We start from the raw sequence: 20526 nt of genomic DNA on the forward strand, positions 1-20526 counted from the left end.
AGTTAAATAAATAAAAAATAAGAATCTTTAAAAAAAAAAGGGGGGGGTGCAGCCCGGGTCAGCAGCTTAGCGCCGCCTTCGGCCCAGGGTAATCCTGGAGTCCTGGGATCGAGTCCTGCGTCGGGCTCCCTGCATGGAGCCTGCCTCTCCCTCTGCCTGTGTCTCTGCCTCTCTCTCTCTCTCTCTCTCTCTCTCTCTCTCTGTGTGTATATATATATATGTCTCTCATGAATAAATAAATAAAATCTTTTAAAAAATAAAGCTACATACTATTGAATGTACTGCTGCAGTTTGAGGCAACTCAAGAAGACAATACAAAGACCAAGTATTCGGGGTTGGCTCTTAAAGTCATTATTTTAATTTTTAACGACTCAGCTTTCCTAAGAACTTAAATGTGCAGGATGGTTCTATAAATCTAATTGACACTTTCTATGTAAGCTATTTCAAAATGTACATGGAGACATACATAAAGTACGTCTTTCCTGTTAGACTATACTCTCTGAGAGCAGGAATTTTGATTACTCATCTTGTGTTGCTGTACCAAGCTCACAGATGATCAATAAAACTTTATTGGTGAGTGAAACTGCCCTCAAAATAGAGCATGGAAAGCACATTATGGTAGAGACAGAGGGCTCTAACCATCAGATGACAATAGAGATCTTATAGAATTTCTAATCAAGAATACAGGAAACATCTTGATAAAGCTGACTTTTATATAATGGTTTATAATGGCATGTAATTTTGTTACAATTATGCCTACAGAAAATGTTTTGCATAGTACCTGCCTGATGGCTAAAATACTAGCTCTTGGTTTTGTTATTAGACTCTTATGTACTGAATCGTGTTCTGCCTCAGATTCATATGTCAAAGCTCTAATCCAATATGACTGGTGTCCTTATAAGAAGAGAGAGACACCAAGGATGCATGTGCACAGAGAAAAAGGCCATGTGAGGACACAGTGAGGGGGGAAGCTATCTATAAGCTGAGGAGAGAGGCCTCAGGAAACCAAACCTGCTGACACGTTGACCTTGGGTGTTCAGCCTCCAGAACTGTGAGAAAATAAATTTCTGTTATTTAAGCCACTCAATCTGCTATTTTGCTGTGACAGCTCTAGCCAACTAATATAAAGAATTATAAAGCGCCTCATCATATGTGGTAGACAGAATTCTGAGATGGCTCCCACAATTCCTACCCCTTGATGCCTACAGTTTCTCCCAGTTATTCAAACACTAATCTAGGTGCTACTGTAAAGGGATTTCGAAGATCCAATTAAGGTCCCAAACTGGAGATCCCTGGGTGGCTCAGCGGCTTAGCACCTGCCTTTGGTCCAAGATGTAATCCTGGGTCCTGGGATGCAGTCCCACATTGGGCTCCCTGTGTGGAGCCTGCTTCTCCCTCTGCCTCTCTTTCTCTCTCTTTCTTTCTCTGTGTATCTCTCATGAATAAATAAATAAAATCTTAAAAAAAAAAGTCCCAAATCGGTCAACTTGAAGAAAAATATAGATTGTCCTGGGTAAGCCTGACCTAATCAGATGAGATTTTGAAAGGAACTGGGTTTTTCCTCCTCATGTGGGAGATTCAAAGCATAAAAACCTTACCACGAAGTCTCCACTGCTGGCTGTGGAGAGAACTGGGGCCATGTTGTAATGAAGGCAGGTGACATGTAGGAGCTGAGTGGCCCACAGTTGACAGCAAGGAAAAGGAGACCTCCTCCTACAGTTGCAAGGAGCTGAATTTGGCCATAAACAAAGAAAGGAATCCCTGAAAGGAACTCAGCCTGGTCCATACCTTCATTTAAGCCTAGGAAGCCCTGACCAGAGAACCCAGTCACACTGTGTCTGGACTTCTGACCTATGCAACTGTGAACTTATAAATGGTGGTGTTTCAAGCTACTGAACTTGTGGTAATTTGTTTCTCAGAAATAGAAAATGAAAAAAATAAAATGAACGCATCATAAATTATAAATAAGAAGCAGAGACAGAGATTTGCAGTGACCTGCAGTGCAAATGGTAAAGCAAATGAATAAAATGTAAACAATAAGCAAATTTGAGTAAGGGGTACATGAGTGTTCCTTGTACTTTATTTTTGTAACTTTTTGGTTTGAAATTATTTCCAAATGAAGTTTCAGAATAAAAGAGGTGTATCTGTTTAGGTGAATGTTTTTAGTTGCTTTGTTGAGAGTTAATTTGTCCAAAATCTTTTTTTTTAAGATTTTATTTATTTATTCATAAGAGACACAGAGAGAAAGAGACAGAGACATACGCAGAGGGAGAAGTAGGCTCCCCGCAAGGAGCCCAATATGGGACTCGATCCTGGATCCCAGGATCACGCCTTGATCTGGAGGCAGATGCTCAATCACTGAGCCACTCAGGTATCCCAATTTGTCCAAAATCTTAAATTGTTGTATTTCTGAGAATCAAAGATTGATATGGTTTGAATAATAATTAAATGCTAGCACTCACTGAACTCTTATGTGCCAAGCACTGTTCTAAGTGTTTCAGACATGAACTCACCTAAACATCACAACAACCCTGTGAGGTAAGTACTCTTTTGTCCCCATTCTGGAAGAGAGGATACTGAGGTACAGAAAGGTTTGGTAACTTGTCCCAGGTAACACCACCCCTATTCAGAGTATTTGACTCTCAAGCCACATGATATGTATTGTCCCCATCAAAGTCTACATATGCCATTTCAAATTAGTAGTTTGCATTTGAACTGTGTTTGTTAATCTGTTTTGATCTTGATTTTTTTCTTCAGATTTTGTACTTTGTTATATTTTGTATTTTGGCAGAAAAAGAAAAAAGAAAACAAAATAACTTTATCCAAACATTTTAATTCATTCTTTCTTAATTACTGTTGTGAAGATTAAATGGGCAAAATGGAAGTATGGGTAAAATTTCAGGAAGCATTTTGCACATATAAAGTATTATTTTTAATGTCTTTAAGAGAGTAATGTCAAGGGGTGCCTGGGTGGCTAGTTAGTTAAGCATCTTCTTTGGGCTCTGGTCATGATTCCAGGATCCTGGGATCGAGCTCCACCATCCCTCAGCCCCCCCCCCCCCCCCCAATCAGTCCGCTGAGAGGGAGCTTGCTTCTCTCTCCTCCTCGGCTCCTGCTTATGTGCTGTCTCTCTCACTCACTGTCTCATAAATAAATAAATAAATAAATAAATAAATAAATAAATAAATAAATAAATAAAATCTTTTAAAAAAGAGAGAGTAATGTCAAGACTTAGATGGACCATGGCAATAGTTATGAAGAGTGTTCATAGGCCTTTAACTCTTATTTTAATAGGCCCTGTCCTTCATCATAGAAAATATTAAAACAGGGATCCCTGGGTGGTGCAGCGGTTTGGCGCCTGCCTTTGGCCCAGGGCGCGATCCTGGAAACCCCGAATCGAGTCCCACGTCGGGCTCCCGGTGCATGGAGCCTGCTTCTCCCTCTGCCTATGTCTCTGCCTCTCTCTGTGTGTGTGTGTGTGTGTGTGACTATCATAAATAAATTAATTTAAAAAAAAGAAAATATTAAAACAAACCCATATCCCACATTAAATGTAATTTATAAATCACTAAGAGTGGAATTGCTTGTGACCATTTGCTGTGTCCCATTTTGTAGACATTTATTCAAATTTACTAATTCAGTTTTGGAATTTAAAAACATTTTGGGGCCAATAAATTTTTCTCAGCTCTCAAACAATCAAGAGCACTGGGCCTTAGTCTCTAAAATTGCCACTTGGGGCCAGATAGTCTCAGGCAGGGGAAAAAAAAAGATGGAACTGCAAGGTTGAAGGAATATTGGGAAATATGTTTCACTAGGGGGCGCTCTTTTCTCTCCATCGATATCTTCAGGGTGGGGGCACAAACAGCTTTTAGAGTCCGATTACAAAGGGGTCCACACATCCCCTAGATGTTAAAAAGTGGATATTTCTCTGTGGCAGAAGACTAGAGGATACTTCCAAAAGATAAGATTAATCACTGTACCAATCAATGCAAATACATTTGTACATATTTATACACAGAGATTCAATTTATGGTGGCTAAACCAACCAAAAGTGCTTGTAGAGTAACCCACATTCATACCACCTTGATGGGTGTTATATGTGAGGGGCAATTTTGCACTCTAGGAAAAATCTGAAAGGCAAGAATTTTCATAAATGTTATTAGGTTTCTTGAGGCCATGTTAGGAGAGAACATTTTTAATCTGTGGCAGTTTGGTTTCTTTTTGTCTTAGGAGCCATGGACATTCATTGCAATTAATCTCTATATTGAGCTGTAAGTTTCCTGACAGGGACAAGAATATGAAAGTGGATTTGAGCATTGCTTGAAGGTCTTTTCTAGATCAAAGTTTAATGAATTTTTGTCCTTTCAGTAATCATTTGAAATAAAAATATCCCACAATAACTCATCCTTCTCTTGCTCAATGGATATGGAGCATAAGTGTCAGCATCTGGGAAGGAGCCTGTATGATGGCTCAATCAAGAAGGTGCTGAAGCATTGTCACAAATAACTCCCTTAGTTACCATAGCCGTGGCTCACCAATCTCAGTCCCCTGAAAATCTTGACTGGTAACATCACCATCGATTCTCCCCAGTGATGCTACTGCATTCCTTCTCAGGTGGTATCGTACACTGAATGTAAAGAAGACGCTGTTTCTTCATCTTCCTAAGAAAATGGCTCAATCTCATGTAAAATTAAAGCCAAGAATTAAAATTTCACAAGCTCCTTTTTCTCTCTTTGACTAATCCCTATTATTTTCTTTCTGTATGGACATCTACCATCAGAGAATTTCTACAATAAAGAACACATTATTTTGTAAAGCATATTATAAATAGGAAGTATTATTTATGGGCACGGTTTGGGTAGCTGTTACATGAAAAAGGAATTGAGTCCATCAGCACTGGTTCTGGGCAGGAGAGAGTCGCTTGACCATTTCTCAAACTGAATTCATCCAGGGAAGTCTGATCCCAGATGACAGCTAGCTGCCCTGCCATGCAAAGCAGATTAGATTTTATAGTGTCTGCTCAGGAAAGTACATATAGGGATTTCAGCTTCCTCTTCTCACCAAACTAAACTTTGTACACACCTCGCTAAAATATGAATGTTTGCACACACCTGCACTTGCATTCTGTATAATTAGAGCCAAGTCAGGAATGACTCTCCAATACCACCCTGAGAATTAACATTTAAAATCTTAATTCTGACAGACATTCTCAGGAAACTTGAAACACATTACATTTCTTATGTAAAATCAAGTAAAGTTCTGAGGTTGCAGCTGTTTGGCCATCTGTGAATGGTCGGCCTCAACAGTTCTAACCTGGGAAATGCAAGAAGGCTGTTATTTTCACTCAGTACTTCAATATCGAGTGGGCCTCATTTTTGTAGTTGTGGAGAGAGAAAAATCAGCCTTTCTGGATGTGCGGGTGCATATTAGGAGACAGTGGAGTACAAGGTATTAAGAGCCCGAATTTGAGAGTTAGAACACAGTTTGAAACTTTGTGCAATCACATGGATGGTGACTTCAGGCAGGTTACTTAATGTCTGTAAGCCTTAACTTTCTGCCCTGTGAACTGTAGCTAACCCTAGAGTCATGGGAACGATCTCATGAGATAATCAGTAGAGCACCGAGTCCAGTGCTGGGTCAGTGGTGGTGGGGTTGCTAGAATATTCTCTGCATGTATTCTCCATCAAGACAGAGCACTCCATCATGAGCCTCTAGAAGGCAACTCTACAGAGGACCCCATGGGACTATGTGGGGGACCTTTTGCTGTAGGTAGAGCAGAACGGCCCGTGCCACTGAAAGCTTCCACAGCTCCTGAGAGGCTCTGGGGTGAAGCAACCTTCAAGAGCAGGCTGGAGGCTGAGGTGAGTCAGCACACCCACCCAGTTCCTGAGAGAAGGCTCCCTAGGGCCACTGAGTCACTCTTCCCTTAAACCAGGAGTCAGCCCCTCCCCCACCCATTTTTCTTTCTATTTCAGAGTCAAATTAATGCTAAGAGGTATAATAGGAATAATAAAATATAATTACCATGATGACAAATCTGCAAACGATGTTCCTTATGAAAATGTATTCTCCTTCAGATACACTGTACTTCCTCAGAAAGGCCACTGAGTGGCAAATCTCCAAGTTGTGCTTCTTGTAGGTCAGAGGTAGTAACTGTTGGCAGAGATGTCTTAGGAGTGACAGAGTAGAGACTCTCCACCTTTGCAGAAGATACCAGTGCTGATAGGAGATTGGGCAGAGGACTCCTTCCCTTCAGAACATTTCCAGATGCGTCTCTACGTTGACTATTTTATTTCTTTTTTAAAAATTTATTTATTTATTTATTTATTTATTTATTTATTTATTTATTTAGAGTGAGAGAGCGCATTATTGTGCACAAGTAGGGGGAGGGGCAGAGGCAGTGGGAGTAGCAGAACCCCTGCTGAGCAGGGAGCCGGATATGGGGCTCCATCCCAAGACCCCGGGACCATGACCTGAGCCAGAGGCAGATGCTTAACCAACTGAGCCACCCAGGTGACCCTCTATTTTCTTTTTTAAGATGTATTTATTTATTTGAGAAAAGAGAGAATGTAAGTGGGGGAAGGAGTAGAGGGAGAGAGAGAATCCTCAAGCAGACTCCCTGCTGAGTGCAAGGAGCAAACTCAGGGCTCAATCCCAGGACCCTTAGATCATGACCTGAGCCAAAATCAAGAGTTGGATGGTCAACCAGCTGAGCCACCCAGGCAGCCCAACTATTTTATTTCAAGACAACTTACCTGTCATTTCCTGCTCACTCATCCATTACTCTGTGAGAGATACTCCTTAGATCCCATCAAGGATACAGAGATGCCAGTCTTTAAGCAACTTACAGCATGGCAGGGAGGATCACAACAACAATAATAATAAGGATAGTGATAACAACCACACTTACCGATGACTTACTATGTCCAGGCACTCGTCAAGCTCCTTGAAATCTCTTTTTTTCTTAAATCAAAATAATGCTGTAAGTAGATGTAATTATCATCTCAGTTTCAAAGATGAGGGAATTGAAGCCTGGGGAGTTAGGCAACTCACTCAAAGACAAGCCCTGTATACACACAATAACACCAAGTAGAATTCCATTCTGTGTCCTGGCAGTTTATGGAGGGAAAGATCACTTCCTGTGGAGAGACATCGGGGCCTACTTCATAGAGGATGCCGGGATAGAGCAAAGTCTCGAAAGTTGTAGGGGGCTGAATTGTGGCCCCTCCAAAAGACACGTCCTCCCCAAACCCTTGAATGTGACTTTATTTGGAAAAGCGTTATTGCAGATGTAATTAAGAAGCTTGAAATGAGATCATCCCAGATTTAGGGTGGGCCCTAAGTCCAATAATAGGTGTCCTTATAAAAGAAAGGCAGAGGGAGATGTGAGGCATAGTCGCCTAGAGAGAGGGCCCTGTGAGCAGGAAGCAGAGCCAAGGATGCAGGCAGGCATGGAAAGCCAGGAGTGAGGCACAGGACAGACTCTCCCTTAGAGCCTCCTGGAAGAACCAACCCTGCCAACACCTTGGTTTTGGACTTGTGGCTTCCAGGACTGTGTGAAAATACATTTCTGTTGTGTTAAGCCACCCAATCTGTGGTAATTTGTTCTGGCAGCCCTGGGAAGTGAGCACAAAGGGTATGTGAGAATCACCTGGAAATACCAGTTGGAGCAAAGACATGTTAGAGCAAAACACCGGAAAAGGAAAAATATGGCGGCTTGAGGGTATCTATTTTGGTTTGCCTGAAGCATAAGGACCCTGAAAAGGAATTAGCTTCTTAAGATGAAGGTCATATAGGGACACCTGGGTGGCTCAGTGGTTGAGTGCCTGCCTACCTTTGGCTCAGGTCATGATCCTGGAGTGTCAGGATCAAGTCCCACGTCAGGCTCCCGGCATGGAGCCTGCTTCTCTCTCTGCCTATGTCTCTGCCACTCTCTGTGTGTTTCATGAATAAGTAAGTAAGTAAGTAAATAAATAAATAAATAAATAATAATTTTAAAAAGATGAAGGTCATATGATGGAGGCTTTGAATGTCAGTTTAGGAAATCTAGATTTTACTTGATGAGCAATGAGGAACTTGATAAGCATTGTATATTTAGAAAATCAAGGTGTTCCTGGCAGCCCTGAGCAGTCAGAAGTTAATATGCAGCTGACTTAGGGCAAAGGTGGTGGGAATGAAGACAAGGGACAGGAGGAATGTATGTATCTTGTAGGGATCCAAGAGACTTAGCAATCAATAGATTCTCAAGCTGACTCCTGCTAAGTAGCTTGATTCATATCTTACCTGCCATCGCTTATGCATTTTTTTTCTTCTGGGGTGCAAAACACCCACATTTTAAATGAGCTACCCCAAGTCTTTTGGCTGTCTATCAAGTTGGATTATTAACTCGTCCTGGCTTCCTGGCAAGTCAAGATGAGCTGTACGTTGAGGACTTTCTTTTCTGGAACCTTGAGAGAGCGTTTCTTTTGCCTTCTCTGCCCTATTCCTCCCACGTGAGCTATGCCTTTAGAAACTGTTTCAATACCCTTAGTCACCTCTTCTTGGCAGCCGTTCTGTCCAGGCTGGGCTGGAGGCAAGGTTGCAGGGCCACCGCACTGGCCTCTCTCCAGCATTCTATTACCGATCCTGTCTTTTTTTTTTTTTTTTTCGATCCTGTCTTAACATTCGATGCTAAGTGTGATGTAGAGGCAGCATTGATCAAGCTGTGACATCTGGAACAGATACAAATCTTAGAGCTGTGTCAAAAGTTGGACATTGCCAGTGCCCTGGAGACCTTTAATGTGGTCTGAACCTTCAAGCCTCATCAGCATCATATTCCTTTCGTTAGTTTCCCCAAATCACACCAACTCTCTTCATTTTCCTTTAGAATATGGGACCAGAGACAGGGAAAGAAGAGGAACCAGTGTTTATGCAGGGCTTGCTCATCATACGAGGTGTTTTGCCTATGTTATCTCATTTCATCTTCATGTCAGAATCATGAGGCAGGTGCAATGATCCTCTTTTTACAGATGAGAAAATTGAAGCTCAACCCAATTAGGTCACACAGTGACTAGTGCTACCAGGATGGAACCTTGGGGCTCTCCCAGATACCACACTGCCTCCTACATAGGTGATTATTTTTTGTCAGTGCCACTAAGATGGTGGGGTTCAGTTTGTGGCATATATGCAGGATTTGCCTGGTGCATGTGGGTTTTTTACTTCATGACATGATTTTGTACCATCATGTCTCCTCATGTCTTCACTTCCTGGATATCAGCTTCAAGAATGTTTGAGAACTATGGGGCACTGGGGGGCTCAGTCAGTTAAGCGTCTGCCTTTGGTTAAGGTCATGATCACAGGGACTTGGGATTGAACACCACATCGGGCTTTCTGCTCAGTGAGGAGCCTGCTTCTCCCTCTCCCCCTGATTGTGCCCCGTCTCTCACTCTCTCTCTGTCAAATAAATAAATAAAATCTTAAAAAAAAAAAAAAGGAATGCTTGAGAACTTTCTAGGCTGATGAACTTGTCCTGTTTCCTAAAGGAACAGTAGTGTGGTTTAGCATCAGGTTACAGTCTGCAGTTGTCTGGTTTCATCTCTAGGTTAGATTGCATTGGAAAGAATAAATAAAACAGGTCCTTTGACATGGTTTTGATCTCTACACTGGTTTGGGAAAAGGAAATGGCTGGGATACAGTGCCATGGGTGGTCATGCCTGCAGTACCTGTGACACTAGGACTTCCCACCCTCTAGTTTCCAAACCCAGGCCAATATCCTCAGGACCCCAAGCACACCTGCTTTTGTCCCACATTTCTCCTGCTCATTCTCAGAAGTTACTTCAGCCTTCTCTCTGCAATTCCAATACTAAACTTCGTCGGTGGCTCAGCGCCAGATCAACTGCCTCCATTAAGCCTCTCCTGATCTGCTTTCCGTCACTGAGCTCCTGCAGTCCATTTGCTTCTTTGGCGCTCTTCTCCAGCTTGCTTTCTGATTCTGGGTCTGTGCATTATCTTTTTAATTGATTACAGCCTCTTAGAGTAGGGAGTTGGGTTTTCCTTTTGGCCTGGTGGTGCTTAGCAGAATGCTGGGCATACGGCAGGGCTGGGTGGGGGGTTAATTATTGACGGAGTGTGTAAATTGCAGATACATTTCTAGAACACAGATTCCTTATAAAATCTGCATTGCTTTCCTCACTGTGTATAAAGTGCAAATTCCTGAGCATGGAATTAACCGAGAGAGAGAGAGAGGAGAGAGAGAGAGGGAGAGAGGGAGAGAGGGAGAGAGGGAGAGAGAGAGAAATATAAAACAAAACACTTCTCCATCTTTAGTTTCCAAACTATACCTCCAAGCTCTGAATAAACACTAGGTTATCATTGCTCTTACCATCCCCACAGCTGGGAATATAGTTTCCAGATCCTCTGTCCTGGAAATCCTTCCTAGCCTTCAGATGCTGCCTTCTGTGTGGAGCCCTCTTTGATCTCCCAAGACACAGCGAAGACAGTTTTTCTTCTGAATGCTTATACCGTGTCACGTTCATCCAATTTGGCCTGTATTTCATTTAACCTTGTCCTATATTTCTTTGTTTACGTCCCTTCTGGACTGCATACTGCTTGAGGCATGGAAAGCGGTTGACTCACTTTTGCATCCAGTTAATGCCTAACATAGGATCAGCAGCCTTTCGTTAAGGCTGGCTGTGCTTGGTGTAATTCCTGTCTGATAAAAATGAGCCACAGCTCTAATGCTTTTCAGCAGCTTGCTTGCCTGTAGAGGAGCTGAAAGGTAGCTAAAACCTAGTAGGGAATGTATCTGCTCCTTTTACACCCTCCCTGGCAGGGGTGGCAGAGACAAGGGCTCTTAGCTCTCAGTATCTGAGGCTTAGCTGGCCTTACTTAGCAACCTGTCTCTGTTGGCGAGGTGGGAATCATCCCCAATACAAGTGCGCACATTGCATCAGAGGCAGGCCAGGGCCCCTGTGTCTCATGAGTCAGCAGGCATTAAACCAAGTTCATCTCTCCCTCTTAATTCTAAAGCCCGCAAAACAGCCAACTCATTATTACTGTCCAGGGGCTAATGAGCATTAAGCCAAGGACAGAGCAGCCTGGGCCAAGGCAGGGGCTGCTTCTTCTCAGGGATGGTACAGTGAGCATTTTCCTTCGATCTCTCATGACTTATAGACTACTCATGGACAACGAACCAGAGACAGCCACTTGACATCATTCGTCATGAGAGCCAGATGTCAGCCACGAGATGTTTCTAACTTCCCCAGCTTGCTGAGCTCATTTAGTTCTTTATGATATAGTAAAGATTGTCTCAAATCCCCACCCCTTATGCAGTAAGTAGCCCAGATACTTTGCCAACAGCTCTGAGAAACCTTGCAAGCAGGGTGTGCAGAAAGGACCTGTGTTTCCTCTGCCATCCTCTCTGCTTGCACTGCTTTCTTGGGCTCTATGTTCTGCTTCTTGCATGCCCTGTTCCTTCCCAGCCATTCTCCTGCTTTCTGGCAGCTCCTTGGCTTGTGGCAGCAGAAGTCCACTCCCACATAGGGTTTTCCCTGTGTACCAGTCTGTATCCAAATTTCCTCTTTGTAATAAGGACGCTGGTCACGTGTGAACAGGGGCCTACCCTTTACCAGTATGACCCTGTCTTAGTTGCAACATCCCTATTTTCAAATAAAGTCACATTCTGAGGTATGAAGGTGTTAGAACTTGAATGTGTGAACTTGGAATACAGTTCAATCAATAAGTGTGTGTGTGTGTACGCATGCGCATGTGCATGTCAGGGTTGGAGTGCTATATGACAGAATGGAAGGGCAAAACACAACTGAATATTTAACCATCTCAGTTTTTAAAAAAGATTTTATTTACTTATTTGATTGAGAGAGAGAGAGAGAGAGAGAGAGAGAGAGAAGAGAGAGAGCATGGGGACAGGGAGTGGTAGAGGGAGAAACTGACTCCCTACTAAGCAGGAAACCCCACACGGGGCCCAATCCCAGGGCCCTGGGATATGACCTGAGCTAAAGGCAAACACTTAACCAACTGAGCCACTCAGGTGGCCCTAACTATCTTAGTTTTTTTTTTTTTTTAAGATTTTATTTATTTATTCATTCATGAGACACATACACACACACACACACACACACACACATACACACACACACAGAGGCAGAGGGAGAAGCAGGCTCCATGCACGGAGCCTGACCTGGGACTTGATCTTGTATCCCTAGGATCACACCCCGGGCTGAAGGTGGCGCTAAACCACTAAGCCACAGGGGCTGCCCTAACCATTTCAGTTTTAAACATTCCTCAGCCATTCAATCCTCTGGGGAGCTTCCTGGAGTCCTCTTCCCTCAGCCTCCTGCCATGCTGCTGGACCCCTTCTGATGCTCTTCTTGGATCTCTCCTTGCTTCTTCCTGTTTCATTCAGTTACAACTCCAAAACTTCCTGTGCATTTCTGAAGCAAAACAGCTTAACTATTTTTCTCTCTCCAGAGGAAACCAGCCAGAATTGGCTTCAAGGATCATCCTGGTAACTAAAAGCTCCATTAAAGATGTTTCTCACAATTACAGCTCTCTAGTCGAGGAGAAGTTCTGGGATCAACTCTGATAGAATCTTTTTTTTCTGCCTTCATCAGTAAATAAAATGAAATTATCTATTGATCTAAATATTTTTGTGAGCTAGTTTCTATCTGGGTGCATCAAAAAGATGTTTCCCGTGCAAAATGAAAAAAAAAAACAAAACAGAAACAAGGCAAATGAATATAGGTTGTGCCTCATAGGTGAAGGATGGGCAACTTATTATTCTTCCTTCTACTACAAGACATACTGATAAATGTGGCACTCTTCTTGGCTAGGCAAGGACATGTCTTCAGAGTCCTCTACGGAGTTGATTCAGGCCATTGTTATGAGTCCATTAGGGTTGACATGAGAAATGAAGCCAGTTTGACATCAGAGTTCCAGACATTCTGTGGGGGGAGTTTTATGCTTCTGGTGATTGCTTCTATTTCTGTGCATTAGCAGTTGCCAGTAGGGGACAAGGATAGAGGTTGGAGAATGTGATTTCTGTATTAGTCAGCCAAAACTGGGATATGCTTTGGTAATGAATGACCCCAACATCTTGGTATTCCTTGCTCATCTACATGTTCTTTAGGATCAGCGGAAGTTCTCCTCTGTGTCACCTTTACTTGGGAGTCAGGCTGACAGAGCAGCCTCTATCTGGAACATTGCTGGTCTGTGGCAGAAGGGAACATCCTGTTGAAACATGCACTGACTCTTAAAGCTTCTACTTGTAAGTAATGCTTGTCACTTCCACTCTCATTTCATTGGCCAATGCTAATGTCAGTGAGGTGGGCAAGTGTAATCTTCCCTTGGTAATGGCCAGCAAAAACATTGATTCAGTTTATATCAAATACCTCCCTTGTTATTGTTCTTAAATGTCTGGGGAACAAAGTGAAAGAAAATGGGGACCTTTTCTATTTATCTAGTTTTAATGGCTATTCTTTATTCTTCTTAATATATATGGTAGAAACCTTATTATGAGGTTTAAAGAATAGAAATACATATTTGATGTGATTAACATCAGGACCTTTATGATTCAATATCTTCCTGCAGCTGGAATGTAATTAGTTTTAACAGAAGGCTGCTTAATGGTCAAAATTAGGTCTATTAATGCAGACCAAGATAATAATCTTAGTGGCTAAATCTGGACCCTAATTTTCCAACACAATAGTATGGTCTTTTATTTACCTTAGCAGTGGAATAAGGTAAACCTAACAGTCTTAGCCTCAAGAAGCATAGCCCTTTCAACCTTTAAAAAATATGTTGTACTCTCATGCATACTTTAATAGGAAAATAATCTTTTCCTATTGAAGTACATTAAAGCAGATATAAAAACAATGATCACATGCTGTGATAATTATTCACTTCATCCCATTAGTAGAAGATTTTCAGCATGTGACATGCAAAGCAGCACTGCTAAAGGATTTTTGGAAGAGCACTAGCTTAGAAAAATGTTAAAAGATGTTACACCAAAAAAGTTTAGTAATTCAGGGGTTCAGGGGGTTCTTAGTTAAACACAGAAAACAGGTTTCTGTGATGTAAGATATCTCAGAACCTTAATGATGCATTATTAGTGCCTGAGCCATTTATCTGATAATATTCTTCAGAACACACTGAAATGCTGACTCACAGTGCGCAACCAGCCCCATTACAACCACTTTCCAACCTAATTCAAACTCCAATCTTTTGAGCCCTCTGTTTACTTCTAATCAATACCGCTCTGAATTCTTTAGTTCCTTGTTTATCCATCATACACTGAATGATGCATCATTTTAGGATCATGTTTGGCCAATCATCTGAACCTCTTTCTCTCTTAGTTGTACCCAGCTGGACAAACCCAGTTGTGGATGACTCCAACTTTCTGCTTCCTCCGAGTTCTGCTAGAGAAAGCTTTATGACTGTTAACTTCAAACAGACCTCTAATATCTGACAATCTCCCTGTACCTGACAATCCTCCCCTCAACTTACTTCTTACTCTCCTGCCTCCTTGTGATACTATTTCAAATTCTTCCTCCTTCCTGGAGTCTATAAGCACTCGTCTCCATCCCCATTGCATGCCCTACCCACCTAGCTCTTCTACAGAGTGCAGTGGGTCTGGTGTTCCCAGTCTTGCACCTCCTATAGCTGCCCTCATTCTAGCCTCCTTTTCCCCTTTTGGGGTTGTGGAAATGTTTATCCTCCAAACAAGGACAATCCCTTCACCTGTACATTCATTCCCACACCCTTCCACGTTTCTAAGGACCTTCTGCTATCAATTGTACTTTCTTTTTCCTACACAGAGTCAGTCTTACTTTTCAACTGGTCTTGTTCATCAACCATCAGCTTTTCACATATGCTTAAGCCTTTCCTGTTAGGGGAAGGAAGGAAGGAAGGAAGGAAGGAAGGAAGGAAGGAAGGAAGGAAGGAAGGAAGGAAGGAAAGAAGGAAGGAAGGAAGGGCATTCTATTCAATATTATATTCTGTTCCAGCCAGTGCTTCCTCTTCATAGCCAAAAATCTCACTGTTTCCATTTCCTTTTCCCCCCACTCTACTCAGCCTGCTCACATCTATTTTTTGCAACTTTTGAATTGAGATTTAATACACATATGGCAATGTGTACTCATCTTAAATGTGCAGCTCAATGAAGTTTTACATATTTATACACCCCATGAGCTACCACTCAGATCAAGATTTAGAACATTTCCAGGAACAAAAAGTAACAATATCCTCTATGTTTCATGACTTGATATCTTCACTTAATAATACATCCTGTTTATTCCACAGCAATACATTGAGGCCTTCTTCATTTCTTTACTATTGAGCAGTGCTTCATTATGTAGTTGTACACCATCATTTATCAATATTCTGCAGATGGACATTTAGATTGCTTCCAGTCTTTTGCTATTCTAAATGGTGCTTCAATGAAAGGTTTTGTAGTCATCATTTCATATTTCTGCCAGTGTATGTTTGGTACAGATTCTTAGAAGTGGAATTACTGAGCCAAAGGTTAAATACATTTATAATTGGCTAGATGTTATCAAATTCCTCCCTATAGAGGTTGTATTGTTAGTATTCCCACCTACAGTGTGTAACAGGAAAGCATCTGCTTTTCCACAGGCTTGCTAATAAAAGTTTAATTTTTTTTGAATTTTATATGCTTATCCTTTTAGTTTCTCTTTATGTTCTTGTAGGTTTTTAAAAATATTTTATTTATTTATTCATGAGACAGACAGACAGAAGCAGAGACATAGGCAGGGGAAGAAGCAGGCTCCCTGGGGGGATCCTGATACGGGACTTGATCCCAGGATCACGACCTAAGCCAAAGGCAGATGCTCAACCACTGAGCCACCCAGGTGACTCTATGTTCTTGTAGTCTAACTCCTAAGATATAATTGACATATAATATACAGCACACAATTTGATGAATTTTGCTATACATGTACAACCATGAAACCATCCCTACAATCAAGATAACGAACGCATCCATCTCACCCCAAAGTGTATTCATGCTCCTCTGTAATCTGTCTCCCTGCCCTCCCCGCCCGTCTTTTCTCCAAGCGCAAGAGCTCTCAGCAATTTTATTTCCTATATACTTTTTTTGGGAGGTATCAGGATATGTGCCTCCCAACATGGGGGAGTAAATGAAGACTGAAGGAAACAGCTTAGTAAACTCAGGAGAGAGAACATGTAATCCTCAGCATGTGAGGAGAAATCCGGTCTGTGGCCTATTGCAGTCTGGGCGGGGGAGGGGGGGCACCAGGGCAGTGGGGGGACAACTGGTTTGGATTGGCAGCAAATCATAAGACCCCAGGAGGGATGAAAATGAAACCAATCCAAAACATGATATGTCAAACATGTGGAGTGAAGATTTGGAGACTTAAACAGAATTTGTGGCTGAAAATCAAGCAAATGACCAGAGAAAGATAATAAGGAAAGAAAGGAAAAGTTATGATATGCCAAATGACCCAATGATGTAAATACTGAAGGTGACTTAACGAAAATTATGATATGAGTTTTCAAGGGTGGGTGGAGTGGCAGAATGGGAGGAGCAGGGCATGCGGTGGGGGTGAAAGAAGGGCCAACTCTTCTTTAGGGCAGGGTGAAGGAGCATTCTTACAATTGAAAGGTCAAGAAGGAGCAAAAGAAGCATGTTTGGGCGCACCTGGGTGGTTCAGTAGGTTCAGCATCCGACTCTTGATCTCAGCTCAGGTCTTGATCTCAAGGTCCTCCTTTCAGGCCCTACATTGAGCTCCACACTGTGCGTGGAGCCTACTTAAAAAAGAAGGAAGAGGAGGAGGAGGAGGAGGAGGAGGAAGAGGAGGAGGAGGAGGAGGAGAAGAAGAAGAAGAAAAAAGAACAAGAACAAGAACAAGAAAAACAAGAAGAAGAATGTTCTTGGTAAGTCCCACAGCCTTCCAGCTTGGCTTGAGTGACAACTCCATGTGCCCCTTTTTCTGACCACCCTTGGTGGCTCTCCTTCAGGCAATCTTGTGCATACCTCTATTGGGGCACCATCATAATTTTTTATTTACTTTTCTGTATGCCCATGCGATTGTGAGCATCTTGGGGGGAAGGACAGTATTTAATAACCCCTTGGTCTGACACACAGGAAGTGTTCAATTCATGAATAATACTATGGATCATTGCAAAAGCAAAACTTACCAAGTTTTGGTAAAATTAAGAGGAATTTAAAGAGTCTGTTAAGAGCCCTGTATATTAAAATGAAGATCAAATCATAAGAATTTTAAGACATTTACTCATTTTACTCCCAGAAATCTCAAAATATTCCATGTTCTAAGGTAATGAACTGTTGGCATGCATATATCTCTGTTTAACTCTTCAGGCTACTGTGAATTTTTCTTAATGAGATTAAGTGCTTGGGGCCCTTTCATGGGAACATGTATTTAACTCTTCTCATGTATTAATGGAAAGGTTTTTATATTCGCATTTCTATTACTTCCTGCTGAGATAATTTCATAAGCCCTAGTTATCTCATTAGGAATAAGAAACCACTATTTCCAGGAAATATTATGGGATATTAAATTGTGGTTAACAGTGCAGGTGTGTATTACTTTTAAAACTCAATATCAAACGAGTTGATTGATAAAATATATTCATTTTGCTGGAGGTAGAGAGCAGATGGAGAAAGGAAGTAAATGGTGATTAATAAAAATAATTTTCTTTTTGCGGAACAATTTCTTTTGTTCCCTGAATGCATTTAAAACACAATTCAAGGGCACCTGGGTGGCTCAGTTGGTTAAGCGTCTGCCTTCAGCTCAGGTCATTATCTTGGTAGTGCTGGGATTGGGCACCATGTCAGGCTTCCTGCTCAGCAGAGAGCTTCTCTCTTTCCCTCTGCCCCAACCCCTGCTTGTGCGCGCGCGCTCTCTCTCTCTGTCAAATAAAAACATAAAAAAGTCTTTAAAAATATATATAAAAAATAAAATACAATTCAATTTGCTACAATCTGTCTAACACACAGATATTTTTCTAGGAGCACATCTATAACATAAAACATGTCAATCTGTTTTCCTAAAGCTATAATATTGTAAGCTATATACTCCAAATGACAAAAGGGTGGAAGAGGTACCTTTGACCATCACACTAAATGACCCAACTGCAGAATTTTCATTGCCTGTCTTCCAAGTTCCGTGTTTTGCTTCATGCCCACAGGAGGAATGCTTCTACCAACAGACATAACCCTAATGGATTGGAAGGTGAGGTTTCCATGAGTGAAAAGACCAAAAACAGTTTATAATGTTGATGGGGTGACTGTGCTTGCCGCATAAGGAGCAACAGGACTGCTGCCTGTGGAAAGCAGGGAGATGAGTCACCCTGATTTCTCCGAAGGTAGGATTTGCCACCCTGCTATGAGCAGTGTGGTTGGCAGACAGCTTCCAGCTAACCGGTCCTCCTGAACTGCAGAGAGCCAGCTCCCCCAAGCCACATCCTTCCTGAGCTAGCAGCTACCATCTCACAGCTAGCAGGAGACAGAGCTGTGCAGCAGTGCTCCCTCTAGAGCTCCCCACCAGGCTGGCTCAGGCGCTGCCAGGCTTGCTCTGCAAGTAGGAGTCTTCTGCTCAATTCTGTGTCTGCTCTCCTAACACCACACACGTTGATACCTAACAAACACCTTGCACCCCACACTCTATCTCAATATGTGCTTCTGGAGAACCCAATCAGCACACATGGCTCACAGTGAGGGGGAGAAGGACTATGGTTGGTACTCAAGGGAGAAGGACTATGGTTGGTACTCCCACTAGGCTGCCTCTTCTGTTGCCACTGCTACTGTCAATGATACAAGTCAGTGCAACACTATAGCAACTCGATAGAAGCTGGACCCAAAAGGATTGGACCCTGCAGAAATTAAGGTCTGGTTCACTTCATCATGTTAAAGATCCCCACCAGCTGAGATGCTGGTAGAAGGCCAAGGGGACATGAAAAATAAATCATAAATACCAACCATGGTACATACACAACATTGCAGAGGTAAGAACAATTTCAGCAACATGTGCTTTCTCCTCTGCTGTGTCATGGATATGCTGATATACTTGAATCTCCCTTTCTTCTCCCCTTTCACCCACAGTTACATATGGGGCATACAGGTGGTAGTTACCTTTAAATTTTAGTTTGCATAATATAGACTATCAATGAGGGCTGTAATGTAACAAAAGAGAAATAGACATCTCCCAGATACCCTGGACTCGAAAGCTGGACCTAGCAACTGTTTAGGCGTTGAGACTTAAAAAAAATTGTTTTTATTAATTTGGGAGAGAGCACATGTGAGTGAGGGGAGGAGCAGAGTGGGACAAAGCCGACTTTGAGGGAGGGGACAAGCAGACTTTGCACTGAACACAGAACCCAATGCAGGGCTCTATCCCAGGACCCCAAGATCAGGACCTGAGCAGAAACCAAGAGTCAGATACTCAACCGACTGAGCAACCCAGGCACCCTAGCTTTGAGACTCTAAAGAAGGGCTGAATATAGTTTTGTTTGCAGGACCCTGGGTGGCTTAGTGGTTGAGCCTCTGCCTTTGGCTCAGGTCGTGATCCTAAGGTCCTGGGATCCAGTCCTGCATCAAGTCCCGTGTCAAGTCCTGCATCGAGTCCTGCATCAGGCTCCCCAAAGGGAGCCTGTTTCTCCCTCTGCCTATGTCTCTGCCTCTTTCTGTGTGTCTCTCACGAATAAATAAAATCTTTAAAAAAAATATATATATTTTGTTTGCATAAGTATACTTTAATTTCGTTAGGTAAGAACACTTTGGGGACTATAAGTATGTGTAAAAAAGGTAGATGATGATATTGGGCAGTGAAAAGTGGAATGTAAGAAAAGGAAGAAGAATTACTTTAATATTTAACATTTACTGAGCACTTGAATAAACTCATTTAATGAATTAAATCATTTAATCTTTGCGACAGCACTGAGAGTGGTGCTATTACTATCTCCATTTACAAATGAAACTGAGGCTTCTAAAGCTTAATTAACTTGGCTACGGTTGCAGAGCGTTTGCACGCAGGCGTTCTGTGTATCCTATACATGCTCTTAATCTGAGTTATATTGTCTCGCTTTGCTGTAGAGGATGCATATCATTCTTTCAGGTTGCCCAGCATCTCAATCCTCTGATTGTGTTTGGGAAATTCTCTTTCACCCGCGCCTGGGTAGAAGACAGAGCCCACCTGCCGCTACAACGTTAAAAGTTCTGATCTTCCCTTCCATTTTCTCTTGCTCTTCGGGTGTGGGCATGTTATTGAAGCCACCTGGAAAATAACCTCTTAACCTTGAAAATAAAACTGTCAGTTATTTACTAGCAAAAGTGGGTTTATCCAGGAATAGCAGAGAATGGCACCTGGGATAAGCAAGCCGTGCACAAGAACAAAGAAGGCCTTTTGTTGAGGAAAAGGGAAATAGTTGGAAGCCCGTCACAAAAAGTCTATTTTGGTAAACTAGGAGTTCTACGTATAGTGGCTTTTCATTGGCTGGGCTGTTGCTATGGTGATGAAGAAGCCTTCCTTCCTC

The sequence above is a fragment of the Canis lupus genome, chromosome 8 (assembly GCF_011100685.1).
Source record: "Canis lupus familiaris isolate Mischka breed German Shepherd chromosome 8, alternate assembly UU_Cfam_GSD_1.0, whole genome shotgun sequence".
Classification (NCBI taxonomy): domain Eukaryota; kingdom Metazoa; phylum Chordata; class Mammalia; order Carnivora; family Canidae; genus Canis; species Canis lupus.